At 43.7% G+C, this 15431-nt stretch overlaps 1 protein-coding gene across 2 annotated transcripts in view; it reads right to left on the reverse strand.

Annotated features, from left to right (window-relative positions):
- The window catches only part of SOX5 (SRY-box transcription factor 5), a 264806-nt gene that overhangs the window by 44458 nt on the left and 204917 nt on the right, over nucleotides 1–15431 (reverse strand). The window lies entirely within an intron of this gene.

Consider the following 15431-nt stretch of genomic DNA (forward strand, 5'->3'; position numbering starts at 1 on the left):
GTGAGACAGGAGTTGTCACCTTAACTTTTGTGATTCGTGTCTCGGGGGACAAGTGACAGACGTCACATGTGAGATGTGCCAGATTTAGTCTGCCCACGGACACTAAACAAACAACAATGCCAGAGTCTGCCGGGCCAGCGCGCCATCACATCGTATTCTGAAAGGAGATGTCCCTCCATCTGAGAAACTCACAGAAAAAAAACCCATAGCTTAGAAAGGAGCCACAGCTTGGAAAATTAATTAAAAAAGCAACAACATAAAGATCTCTAAATGGAAGGGATGGAGGATTAGAAAGCACAATAGAGGCTTAGTGAATTGATTCCATCGAGATGTGCTGTGCACGGTCTCTCACAGAACAGGTGAGAAAACGCTTTGTTTACTCAAAAAGCACAGACGTGCTTTATTGTTCGAAAAAGCTCCAAATTAGCATTTTTGGCTTAATTTATATAATTCCATAAAATTTGCATTGTCATCACAGCACTGAGAAATGGCTAGGCAAACCACTCTTTCTCAATCTCCTGGGATGATAGGAACTATAGTTTAAGATCAATAGGATAGCTGAACATCGGCTGTCTCTCACCCTTCAAAACCTCCCCAACCTTGGCTGTCTATATCCCTTCAAAACCTCACCAACCTTGGCTGTCTCTATCCCTTCAAAACCTTGTCAACATTGGCTGTCTCTATCCCTTCAAAACCTCATCAACATTTGCCATCTCTTTCCCTTCAAAACCTCATCAACATTTGCCGTCTCTTTCCCTTCAAAACCTAGTCAGCCTTGGCTGTCTATTTCCCTTCAATACCTAGTCGCCCTCAACTGTCTCTTTCCTTTCAAAAAAAGAAAAAGCAGAAACATTTTGTACTGATACTTTAAAGGAAAGATATAGGGGATTTGAACGTTTACCAGATGCAATGTGCTGCACACCCAAACACACACATACTAGCCAGCAATTACCGTAAGTGGATTCTCAGGGAAATTCTCTTAATAAAAAAGATGATGATTTATATCTTTATAAAACAGTCCAAGGGACACAGAAGAAGATTTGGGGTTTCTCCTAAGTGACCTGCTTTTTTTTAAAAAGCTTTTTATTCTTTATCTGTGACTGGAGCTTGTTTAAAGCTCCATGTTATGAGAGTGTGAATTTATCACCCAAGTGTTGTGTGCGCTAACATACAGAGAAATGCTACACCATAGGTCTCCTGTGTTTCTCTTTTACATGTATCCAGGGATAACGAATTAAAAGCTAAAGAAAGCAAGATCTCTTAGAATATTCTATAAGTATAAAAGATTCCAAGGGACACAGGTCAAGATTTGGAGTATCTACCATTAGCAGACGCAACCTGGGTTTGTTATTTTTGTATGGTTTATATAATGCCTCCATATTCCATAGCACTGTACAACAATAATGTCATACAATATATGGCAATAAAGTAATGGAGAACAGAGACAAGAGGTGGGCAGAATTCCACAAGCTCCAAATCTAGAAGATTAAAGAAACAATTACAATGACAGATTTAGAAGTGGGACAATACACTAATATTGAGCATTATACTTTGTCCGGTTCTGACTGTACATTCAGTATTAAGTATCTGTGAAGGAACGTAGATCTCCACGTGAAACATTTAATATATTCATTTAGACCCCATGACTTTCATCCATTCTGAACGATTGCATGCTGGGGCAGAAACCACGGTGATGCTCCCTATTCTCGTTCAATAAAGCCAATGCTGTATGTAGTTACTGAAATCTGGCCGATGTGTGTATATATATATATATATATATATATATATATAGAAGAATTTTTTCTATATACGGTATATATATATACACACACACACACACAGACACACATAAATTAGGTTGAGGATACTAGAAAATTAATCTGATTATGTGACAAAGGCTGATAATATAAAATACAAATGATCTGTTCAGTGCTGCATTCTCTGCTGAAACCGAAGGGTTAAACATAAAAATAAAATATTGGTCTCCAAAGGGCTGAAAAGTCTCTCACAGCTGTGGCATTGGACAGTTAATCAGACTGTTAAATGTAACAGTAATTGGCTCTACGGTAAATATTTAATTACCCAGAATCCTTCCACGGCGGTATAATATATAATATATTTACTGTAAGCCTCCCTGACACTGACCTGAATACTCACAACAAGACAGTGACAGACACTTATTCCATTGGAGACAAAGTGCTACAGACGACAGCGCCGGGAATGGGCGCATATGATGAGACAATGTGACATTTCTGCCTTATGGGGAGGCCAAGAGAGAGAACACAGACAGAGAACTACAAAGGGAAGAAGGGTATTAGAAAGAAAAAAAAAGTAAACAAAAATAAGAAAAAGGGAGGACATCAGGGTCGCAGCAGAGAACATAAATCGTCCCTGAAAGCTAAACTGTAAATGTGCTGATTTCTGGGGTGGTTCCAAGGCTTTCTGTGTTTTTTTTTTCTGGTCTCTTATCACATAGAGGATCACTAATACAATGTGACAGGCCCATAGCATCGTCTCTACATGGGGAGGGGGGGATTTTATTTTAGGATGTTTCAGGGAAACAGAAGAAGAAAAGAATAACTCAACAAACCCAAGCAATGCATCCTGAGTAGCAGTGTTTATTCCATGGAGTGCGAGTTTAAGGGATATTTACATACACGCAGTTTACATAACACTAGACAGTGCGTCACACAGTCACGCTTTCCTGACACCAGATGTCATTTAGACACACTATTATTATTATTATTGCCATTTATATAGCGCTAACAGATTCCATAGCGCTTTACAATATATTATGAGAGGGGGGGGATTTAACTATAAATAGGACAATTACAAGAAAACTTACAGAAATGATAGGTTGAAGAGGACCCTGCTCAAACGAACTTACAGTCTATAGGAGGTCGGGTATAAAACACATTAAGACAGGAAATAGCAATAAAATAAGGTGGGAGCAGTGGCGTACGTACCGCGGTCGCAGGGGTCGCAGCTGCGACCGGGTCCGGCACTCCAGGGGGCCCGGCCGCCCTCCCGCGACCGGGTAGCAGCTGCCACGCTTTGCGGCCCCGGCCCGTGCGGCAAACCGCCGGGGCCGCATGTCAAGGGGTCCATCGGGTGGCCCATGCTGTCAGGGCCACCCGATGGACATGGATGGTAAGGGGGCCCGGTCTGCGCTGGGCGCTTTAAGAGCGCGACCGGGCCCCCTGTGATGACATCACACGCTGGGAGGAAGTGACCGCACGTCACTCCTCCCAGCATACTGACAGCCCGCGCGGGAGGAAACTGAAAGGAGGAGGGAGTCAGAGTGGGAACTCTGACTCCCATCAGGCTGAGCCACCACTGGACCCTTACATGGTAGGAAACATTTTGTGTATATGTGTCTGTGTGTATTTATGTCTGTGTATGTGTGTATGTCTGTATCTGTGTGTATGTATGTCTGTGTCTCTGTGTGTGTGTATCCATATGTGTGTCTGTGTCTCTGTGTGTCTGTCTGTCTCTGTGTGTGTGTGTGTGTGTGTGTGTGTGTGTGTATCTGTATGTATGTCTGTGTATGTATGATTGTGTGTCTGTGTCTCTGTGTGTGTGTGTGTGTCTGTTTCTGTATGTCTGTGTATGTGTGTGTGTCTATGTATGTGTCTGCGTGTGTGTCTCTGTATGTATGTGTCTGCATGTGTGTATGTGTGTCTGTGTGTGTGTGTGTGTGTGTGTGTATATCCATATGTGTGTCTGTATCTGTGTGTGTGTGTGTGTGTGTGTATCTGTATGTATGTCTGTGTATGTATGATTGTGTGTCTGTGTGTGTGTCTGTTTCTGTATGTCTGTGTATGTGTGTGTGTCTATGTATGTGTCTGCGTGTGTGTCTCTGTATGTATGTGTCTGCATGTGTGTATGTATGTATGTGTCTGTCGGGGGTATGTGTTTGTGTCTGTATGTATGTGTCGGGGGGGGAGGGGCCCACAGTCAGGGGGGAGAGGTTCACGGTAGGGGGGGGCCCACGGATCAGTTTCGCACCGGGGCCCCATAGAGTGTGTGTACGCCACTGGGTGGGAGTGAAGCAGGGCTGGAGGAGAAAGTAAAGTGCTGCCCTTTAGGACAGAGCAAGAGACAGGTATGTGAGGTAGAGGCTACTCTGGGAGGCCATAAGCTTTTCTAAAGAGATGGGTTTTAAGGCACTACTTAAAAGATGCGAGACTAGGGGAGAGTCTGATGGCGGTAGGCAGGCTATTCCATAGTAAGGGAGCCGCCCCCGAGAAGTCCTGCAAGCGTGAGTTGGCCGTACGGGTGCGAACAGCGGACAGGAGAAGGTCACGGGCAGAGCGGAGAGACCGAGAAGGGACATACCTATGGATCTGTGAAGAGATATAAGAGGGTCTAGAATTCGTCAGTGCTTTATAGGTATGGGTTAGCACTTTGAAATGGCTCCTATAGGATACTGGAAGCCAATGTAAGGACTGACAGAGGACCGACTAGAGAGGAAAATCAGTCTGGCAGCAGCATTCATTACAGACTGTAGCGGGGCAATACGGCTCTTGGAAAGACCAATTAGGAGAAGTGTGACAAACTGAACCTCATCACTGGTTCTTGGAGGGGCCTTGTGGCCAGCCTCTTACCTCAGAGGTATGCAGAACCAACTACCGAACAGTTGGACCACCTAGAAGTGGAGTGTGTCGCTTGTTAACCTTATTGACCTAGTTAAGGGCAACATTCTCAACGGTCGGCTGGGTGGCTGCCGTTTGTATGGACGAACACAAGGTGGCGGCCATCTTGTTCCCACGAACACATACAGCGGTGTTTGGTCGTAGAGTGCACGGAACTATAATCGGACACTCGACGGCGCGAACACCGCTGGGACTTCCATCTCTTCGTACGTTCGGCTGGATTCACTTGAGAAGAGCGGCATTCGGTGGAAACCCACTCCTGAACAAGAGACACAGACTAAGTGTACATACAAACTGGTTGCATTCGTATTTCTGTTGTATTGTGAACTCCCGAAAGAGACCGACTGTACAGCCTGATTTCATAGAACTCTTTTGGGCAGGAGCCTCGTGTGCGGTCGGTCAACTTATGACTTCCATGGAAATCCCAAACCCCTGAACCGATCTAGGTGATTTTTGGATATGTTGGTCCCCCAGATTGGGGCTATCAGGGGATGGATTATCTTGTTTGGTGTGGGAGTGTCCCGGACCTGAGAGCCAATGTACTTGTGTGTATGGTTTTGCTGTAGTCTTCTCTCAGGTCCAGAGGGGAATGCCCCTGGAAAATGTTTGAGGAAACCCCTTGCATGTAGACTGACATAAAAGGCTGTGTGTGGCTCCCATTAAAGAGAACGCTTTAGCCAATCATGAAGTCTAGGCTCATGTTTGGGGAATGGAGAGCTAAATTCACTCTGGGGATTGCTATACTCACTATACTCCCTTGGATTAAAACACTTGCTCTTTTAAGAGCAGCCTGCTTTGCTCTCTGGACTAAGAGAGGTCAACCCACTGGATGCTGGATCCTGGTCTTGGGTCCAGGGTGGGTGGAGGAAAGAGAGACCCCAACCAAACTACAGTGGTTTGTGGAGTTTCCAGTGGTTGTGGTTTCCGGTGCAGTGCTTATGGCACTCAAGGATTACTAGGAAGCAGCGATTGGAAGAGGTACGCGGTCGGGGTGCCAGGCGGTCCATCACATTAGGGGGCAGCGGTGGGATAGCTTTCTAGTGAGTATAGAAGCATCCTGGAGACACCATTTGGATTTACAAATTGAGGGCAACGCCAGTATCCATACAGCGCCCCTGTCTACAGCGGTATGGAACCAGGTAGTCCCCAGAGAGCGTTCACATACGAGGAGAAGGATGAACCGGACTGGAGGGATGCAGTCCGGAAAGACGTCTGGCATGAGGCCCTGGAGTGCGTACAGCTTTGGCGGGGCGAAAGTCTCCCCAGTAAAGAGCAGCAATTGCAGATGCGAGTGGCCCTGCGTATGCCTCTCCTGGCAGAGCTCGAGAACCTGGTATGGAAGGAGCTGTGGATAGATGACGCATACCAGGCGCTATCGTGGTACACAGTTCGGCATGCCACCTGGAAGGCGGAGCATGACAGGCCCGAAGGTGAGGATTACAATGGCCCTGGTCTTTAGTGGGAGGCCTTTGCAGAACCAGATTTCGGGAGCGCTGGAGAGTCCCGATTCAGGGACATCTATGACTACAGGGAGAGCATGATTGGGTTTCAGCTAGAGGTCAGACAAGACCTGACATCTCTGGTGACAATGGAGTGGGAGCTGGAGCAGGACTACCAACACCTGCTCAGCTCAATTCGGACCCAATATAACCTGTAGCAGAGCTGGGTGGAAGTCCCAGAACTACAACCCTACAGCTGGGGAGACCTGGCTGAAGTACCCCCTGCTTCACTACTAGCTCCAAAAGTAGGGGACCTCATCAACTGGGCCTGGGAAGATGGGACCTAATCCCACGGCAGCCGGCTCAGATACCCAACCACAGCCGGAGATACCGGAAGAGGAGACAGCTGGTCCCTCTTCTCAATTACACGGGGACCTCATAGACTGGTCCTGGGGGGGAACCCTAACTGGCCGGTGGAGATGGTACCGAGGTCTCTCCGCTGGCCTGACAGAGATCCTGGGCAGCCGGCCCAGATCCCCAACTACAGCTGGAAGTACCAGGAGGCAGGACAGTCGGTCCTACTCCTCAGCGGCAGCATACCATACAGGGAGAGGGGATAATCGGTCCCCTTCCCCAGCGGCAGCCGGAGGTAATGGAAGAGGAGACAGATGCCCCCTCTTCCCCACTATAAGGGGAATACCGGGAGGAGGTGGACAATTCCTCCTCTCAGCAGCAGCTGCCCAACTGGGTCCTGGGGATAGCGGATGAGACGGCAATACCCACTGACCTCATACCAGTGGAAGAGCTGGCATCAGGGTAAAGCGCAGCTGGCCTCTGCCTTACCAGTCCTATTATTACAGGCGTAATATTAGGACTGTCTCCAGGTCCCTCCAGCAAAAGTGCTGGCATCTGGGCAGAAAGAAGCTGGCCTCTGCCCTCCCCTTCCCCATTGTCCAGGGCCTGAATACCTGCAGTTATGGTTATGGTGTCTGGTGCGGTGCTTATGGTACTCAAGTATTCCTAGGAAGCAGCGATTGGCGGAGGTACCCGGTCGGGGTGACAGGCGGTCCGTCACATAAGTGGTTTCCTTAATCCATGCGGGAAATTACTAGAGCATGGACAAGCTCCTTGGATATGTTGGTCTCCCAGAGTGATTGAAGAGTTTGAAGAAGGAGAGCATGATCAACGGTGTCAAAGGCAGCAGAGATGTCAAGAAGAACTAGTATGGAGTAGTGGCCTTTGGATTTAGCTGTGATTAGGTCATTAGTAACTTTGGTAAGAGCAGTCTCAGTAGAGTGGAGAGGGCGGAAGCCAGATTGAAGAGGGTCAAGGAGAGAGTTGGAATTGAGGAAGTGAGACATACGGGTAAAGACAAGTCTTTTTCAGAAGCTTTGAGGAAAAAGAGAGCAGAGATATGGGATGATAGACAGAGAGTAAGGACAGGTCAAGAGATGTTTTTTTCAGGATAGGTACTACAGTGGCATATTTAAGGACAGCAGGGACAATGCCAGAAGAGAGAGCAGTTGAAGATGTGTGTTAAGGAAGATACAAGACACAGGGTGAGATGGACAGGATCGAGCGGGCTAGTGGTGGGGTGAGAGGAAAGGAGAAGCACAGCTACCTTTTGTTCAGTAGCCGGGGAGAAAGTCTGAAGGGTAGGAAAGGCATGATCTACGTGTGGTTGAGAAAGAAAACGGCAAGGTGGGGAGAATTCTTTCATTAGCTGTTCAATCTTGTCGGTAAAGTAGCATGCAAAGCTATCAGCTGTAAGGTTAGTTTGTGGGGTGCCCACAGCAGGGTGAAGAAGAGCGTTAGATGTATCAAAGAGACGCCTGGGGCTGCGGGAGCACTTGAGGTGCTTTCTGGGTTAATGTTCAGCGTCTCCATGCTCTATATGGTGGCGATGAATGTTCCCACTTAGAGATTAAGGATTGGTGCTGATTGGGGCAGCGTGGCATTTTGCCGCACATACAGGATAGCCTCCCAATGCTTTCCTAAAGGAAATTATTGGATTGGCTGATTTCATCAAGTTTGATGATCTTAGCCAAGGGGGAGGAGCCAGCCGCGAGGAGACCTGTGATACTCTGGAAAAAGGTGATTAAACTCGCCTTTAAACTTGCGGACAGCGTGACAGGAACACATGTTTGTATTTCAACACTTTCATTTCAATTATCCTGTGAATATTAATTAAGCCAAAATATTCAGGAAGAGGGTTCATATTGCACCTGGTGAACTTGTCTCAAAATTACTTTAAAAAGAAACAAAACCACAAGTGATTAAAAGTAGTAAAATAATAGGATTTATAATTTTTTTGTATATAGCCAACACATGACACACACAACAAATCACTAAAGTGGGAATTGTTGGGAATCCAAAAGGTTCAGGATAAAAAGCAGAACTGGGAAATTTTCCTTCTATTTAGGCCTAAAAAAAATCAAATTCACTTTGAAGAACCAGCAATTCACACATTAGTGAATAACCTCAATGTTGGAAACCAGGTGTGATATGAAGGTCAATTGTCTCTTTTAGGAGGGTCTAGCTCTACATAGAAGATTTGGATGTTACCATATGAACCAATCACTTCCTAAAGGAATTCAACAAGCACAGATGAAAGGAGATTTAGTCCAAATGAAAGAGTTTTGTTTTTTACAGTAAGAACAATAAGGATGTGGAATTCTCTGCCTGAAGAAGAGTTATTTATCGGTCCGTACAGATATTTAGACAGCAATTGGATGAATATGTGCAAAAACATAAAATCCTTGTTAATTTGTGGGGTAACAGCTTCTTGATCCATGGAGAGCTGACTTCCATGCTTTTTTTTGCAAAATTGCAAGCGTTTCATACTGTTTTTTTTTTTTTTGCCTTGTTTTGGATCAACAGCAAAAACAGATTTGAGAAAAGCTGAACTTGATCGATACATGCCTCTTTTCTGTAACTATGTATATGTAAGATCAATCAGGTACACAGTTTTATTGATTGAATGAGTGCTTTTTCAAGATATTCATAAAATGATCCTCAGAGGAATTCATAGGCCCACTAATTAATGGACTGTAGTAGAAAATATAACTGTAGAAAATCAGTAAATATAACCAGGTTTCTGCCACAGAAAGTTATCACAGCTCATACGGCTGCATATATAAAACATCCAGACAGCGGGGGCTGGGTTGCTACTCCCATCACTCTCTGAAAGGCAAGGCATTTTGATAAAATGAGAGAGCAGCCTTCGCCATGGTAAATCCCAGATGGTGTTTGTAATATGTTAGAGCTGGTTTGCAGTTTTCATGAGTTGGGTGGAAAATGTTATGGTAAGTGAGGTTTATTTGGTTGGTGTAAGAGTGCCCACATCTTGTTTGTTTTTTCCAAATCCACGAAGACAGATTCAGATCAACACGAGATCCCGTGCTATGACTTCTACAGCTGAAGACTTCCTCAATACACAAGCAGAAGAAAACACCGGCTGATCGTTTATCTCATTCGTTTCCTCCTCCCTTTGCTGTGTGCCGCACGCTGTATCCGTGCTCTGCTCAATAATGGATTACAATATGTTCCAGCATCTGCCATCCCATATGATGTATGACCTGTCTGACTGACCCTCTTTCTGCTGCATTAGAAATGCTGATAGTTACCGGGGAAGGAGAAAACGTGCAAAGGTGATCAATTGCTAAATAGATCTCGATCTGCACAGGATTTTTTATGCTTGGTTACACCTTAATCATTAATAAAGTTGTATATTGAGCGAACCTCCAATTATATGCTGTATAAAGCACATTCATCAAAAAAAGGATATATATACAATTATTTTCATACTTATATAATGCTCATCTCTGTAGGATTGAGCCCGCAATCTATTGATCTGTATGTACACATTGAAAGCCAAGTGTCAATTTATTGGTCAGTCTACAAAACTATCTATTTATATCGTCTGCCTATTCATCAAATTTCCATTCCTTCTATCTGTCCAAATTCTCATTCCTTGTATGTTGTCTGTCTGTCAATATATATAAAGCTATCATTCCTTCTAACTGACCATCAGTCTCTCATGCAGTCTGTCTGTCTGTCCATACATCAAGCTATCAATTCTTGTATCGGTCTATCAATCTCTCATGCTGTCTGTCCATATATCAAGCTCTCAATCTATCTGTCCATCAATCTATCATGCTGTCTGTCTATATATAAAACTCTCATACTTTCCATCAATACCTCTTTCTGTCTATCACCGCCTTATGTCTGTCTTTCCATTCTGTCTTTCACACTCATCCTTTCTGCCTGTGCAACAATCTATCAATCTGTATATGTACCAGCCAGTCTAGGCCAGGAATTCTGCTTCTCTCCCCCACCGGTGTCTTAGTGTCCACCATGCCACCATTTAGGCAGTATCTCATTCTGCTCTTCTCCCCCACCGGTGTCTTGGTGTCCACCATTTGTCTGTCCACCATGCCACCATTTAGGCAGTATGGTATTCTGCTTCTCTCCCCCACCGGTGTCTTAGTGTCGACCATGCCACCATTTAGGCAGTATCTCATTCTGCTCTTCTCCCCCACCTGTGTCTTAGTGTCCACCATATTGTCTGTCCACCATGCCATCATTTAGGCAGTATGTCATTCTGCTCTTCTCCCCCACCGGTGTCTTAGTGTCCACCATTTTGTCTGTCCACCATGCCACCATTAAGGCAGTATCTCATTCTGCTCCTCTCCCCCACCGGTGTCTTAGTGTCCACCATTTTGTCTGTCCACCATGCCACCATTTTTGCAGTATCTTATTCTGCTGCTCTCCCCAACCGGTGTCTTAGTGTCCACCATTTTGTCTGTCCACCATTTAGGCAGTATCTCATTCTGCTCCTCTCACCCACCGGTGTCTTAGTGTCCACCATGCCACCATTTAGGCAGTATCTCATTCTGCTCCTCTCCCCCTCTCCAATTCACTTGGTGTGCTTTAAATAAACATAAAATACTGAACATAATAAATGACATAATTGCAGGAATAGACTTGGTAATCAACAGTTTTTGGCACGTTTGCCTCATTAATATTTGAAATCTGGCTCTTATTTCAGAAACCATCCAGTTATTAACAAAAAAAAAAAATCTGTTCCAAATTCACTTCTCGGATAGAATAATGTGCGGCACAAGATCCCTGACGTGTGCCGCTATTTTCAATCATCAATTTGGTTAGTCATAGCCATGTTGTGAGTATTAGACACCCTTGATAGATCAGGCGATATTTACCAAATACAAACAGTATTAACCTTATGAAAGCAATCTGGAGACCAACTAGCCTTTCTATAGAGCATACACTGTATAGGCATAAATACTCCATAAATACCGGGTATAAATACTCCATAAATACTGGGAATAAATACTACATAAATACCGGGTATAAACACTATGTATAAATACTCCATAAATACCGGGTATAAATACTGTGTATAAATACTACATAAATACCGGGTACAAACACTGCGTATAAATACCGGGTACAAACACTGCGTATAAATACTGGGTATAAACATTGCGTATAAATACCGGGTATAAACACTGCGTATAAATACCGGGTATAAACATTGCGTATAAATACCGGGTATAAACACTCCATAAACACAGACTATAATAAATACTCCATAAACACTGGGTAAAGTACTACGCAAACACTACATATAAATCCCTGTTTATATAATTTTAACATAGTTGTTCTTACATCTTTATTATCTGAGTCAGTGTTTTTCTCCTCCCACGGATATTATGTTTCCTTTAGTGAATATTTGATGTTATGTCTTTACTTATCCGGGTTTTTGTATAGGAAACCCTGGGGAACGTCCTTATATAGTACCCACATGCCCAATAAAATACATGTGATAAGCCGTCCTTTTGAGAAATAGTGGTAGTTATGTAGAACTGGGGAATACAGTATATATCAGACAGTATTGGCTTACTGCACGAGGATGGCATTATTTTGCCCAGTCAGGCCAAGCAGCTCCCAGAGTGCTCAGGCCCTGGGATGCTCCAGGAGTGATTTATTTATTATGAGCTCAGCAGTGAGTTTGCCGTCAGACGTTACAGCTAATAAATTTAAATACATTTTTTGGTTCACAGCGACTTTGGCCACAGAAAGCAGAGAATGGAAGCAGGCTTTAGGTCAGCTGCACAGAATGAAGGCCGCAGAGTAGGAAAGACCAGACGGAGGACAATTTACTATCTCCACTATCCGTAATCAAACACTCTGGCAGCTCACAGGGCAGGATGAAATACATTAAATGGAATCAGAACATTTTAAAAGGTTACAGCTGCCTAAATATAATTTAATTTCATACTTGCCCTTTGAGGGTTCGGTGCATGTATTCATTTTCTAATGATGACAGTTACAATTTTAAGACCCATCCTCAGTAAAGTAAAGCACATTGCTGCAGGTCTGTCAGTTTTTTGGGATAAATAATTCTCTATATGTGCCTTATCTGAAGAAGAGACGTCTGTGATTTGTGAAATTTCTAGCAGAACAATGTGCTACTGATCCCAAAGAATGCTTCTAAGGCCAATACGGAGAGAAAAAACAAAAAACACCTTCCTTTCGGCCTGTAGCTCACCATTCATTGCCATGCCAGTATTGTGTACGCTTGTTCCAGGCTGGATCAGTTCCAGAAAACAGGCTTGTTGTTGTCAGCTTGGATACAAAACCATGCACAGATTTACACAGCTGTGTGAGTGCTTGTTCATTAATTGAATATGAAATAACTTAACTGACCATAAATGTGTTTTGTATTAAAATCTATCTTTCACCTGGTTAGAAATACAAAAAATGTTTAAAAAAAAAAAAGCCTTATTCGCACTGTGCTTGTAACAGTTAATAGCAAGGAGTATGATTTGAATGGAACTACAAGACTATCAAGCTGCAGGCTGAGGGGCATAGGAGTTGTATTATAAGAATATGGTACCACCCAGTACTGTTCTTTATGTAGATGTTTGATTCCTGCCAATTTAAAACCTTTAATAAACAGGCACAGATATGTGTGGTGCAATAGATTATCAGTTATATCATTATTACTAAAATGCCGTCACATGAATATGCTAGAAGAGAAGTTCCATAGATCTTTCATTTAAAGCAGATCGTTGGTGCAAACCTTTAAATAAGGAATAGGTGGGACATCTGAAAAAAAGCTATTTATTTCATAAAACGTCATTCTAGTATGATGTCCTGTATCATAAAACATTGCTCAAAGTTTTCTGCTGAATATCCGTGATATCAGCTCCGGACAGTAAAATGTATCTGAAGCCAGATTAGTTTAGTGAGAAAGGTTTGTATCTGGGAGACTGAAGGACGGATGGCGTGGTTTTATAAGTGAAACAATGATTTAACCTCATGAACATTAAATGCAGCTTTTTTTCCCCGTACAGTGTCTGCATTAGTAAATTAAACAAGATAGTATAAGGAAGTGCAGAAGTTATTTTCTTTTTTTTGGAGCTAGTGTTAATGGAAATGGCATTGTTTGTGTTTAATCAATAATGGCATATAATCACATATATTGAATTATAAAATGCTGCCTTGCCGGACTGCAAGAAACACGTTAATGTTACGAGAGTGAACTCAGAACCAAAGCGCAGGTCAGTGAGCACCGTGTGTGCCGGAACGTGAGTGGCTGGGTTAAAAGGGGCCTATTTTGCATGTAATACAGCAGACAAAATAGGCAAATATTAAAATAGGAGTGGGGGGAGGGTTTTACAGCTTCCTTTGTCCAAATGTCAGAGTGCCCCGGGGGAACATGCTGGGTGCTGCACACTCAGCCAGTGACTCTGAGCACAATCGTCCTCAGGGCCAGACTCCGTATCTCGTTGAGAACATAGAGGGTCTATCTTGTGGGCCTGTTAGTATGCTGAATGGATTTCAAGCTAATTGATTTGTTTTTGCCTCTATTAATACATATGCAAATTAATCACGTTTGCAGCTGTGTGGCGGGATGCGCCTGGCAGGCCGTGGGGGTCTGACATTGGGGGGAGACATTTTGAGTCTATTTAAACTCGCACTCCAACAGGACAGGTAGAGTTAAGATACATCCAATTTAACCCTTTTACTGACAGCAGGGAGTGAGATACAGAACAGAAAGGGTTAAACAGGTTTAATAACAGTAGTGTGATAAAACCAATGAGAATTATATCCTAACTTAATCATTCTAAGAAATAAAACTCTTCTGCACACAATGGCAACCACCACTGCACTAAATACATGTATAAAGGAGGCATCACTGACTACCAAGCCACTTACACACACACAAAAATAAACTGACACAGGTTTTGTATTAGGAGTTATGATCCTCTCTGTGTTTCCCAGAACAATAACAATTATTCTAAGATTACCAACCCTCTTTATACCTCAGGAGAGCAAGGAGTTAAGTCCGATACCGCAAAGCACAAAGTATGATTCTACTCTTAACCACAGCTAATATTTATATAGACAGAGATGGCCCCATGAGCTTACACTTCCCCATTCAGAAATAGCACTTTTTATGATTCACACAGTTTGATATAACCAAGTAAATAAGGGAATGATTTCAGCAAGACAGTATGCACACTACAGAGTACTACAGTAAACACACACTACAGAGTACTACAGTACGCACACACTACAGAGTACTACAGTACACACACACACACACTACAGAGTACTACAGTACACACACACTACAGAGTACTACAGTACGCACACACACACACACACACTACAGAGTACTACAGTACGCACACACACTACAGAGTACTACAGTACACACACACTACAGAGTACTACAGTACGCACACACACACACACACTACAGAGTACTACAGTACCCACACACTACAGAGTACTACAGTACGCACACACACACACACAAACACACTACAGAGTACTACAGTACACACACACTACAGAGTACTACAGTACACACACACTACAGAGTACTACAGTACGCACACACTACAGAGTACTACAGTACGCACACACACACACACACACTACAGAGTACTACAGTACACATACACTACAGAGTACTACAGTACGCACACACACACACACACACACACACACACACACTACAGAGTACTACAGTACCCACACACTACAGAGTACTACAGTACACACACACACACACACACACACTACAGAGTACAACAGTATGCACACACTACAGAGTACTACAGTACGCACACACTACAGAGTACTACAGTACGCACACACTACAGAGTTCTACAGTACTCACACTATAGAGTCCAACAGTACCCACATAACATAGTACTACAGTACTTATATTACAGAGTACCCCAGTACTCAGAGGGTATTATAGTACTCTGATGACAGAGCTTTACAACACTCAGAC

The sequence above is a fragment of the Pelobates fuscus genome, chromosome 3, assembly GCF_036172605.1.
Source record: "Pelobates fuscus isolate aPelFus1 chromosome 3, aPelFus1.pri, whole genome shotgun sequence".
Lineage (NCBI taxonomy): Eukaryota > Metazoa > Chordata > Amphibia > Anura > Pelobatidae > Pelobates > Pelobates fuscus.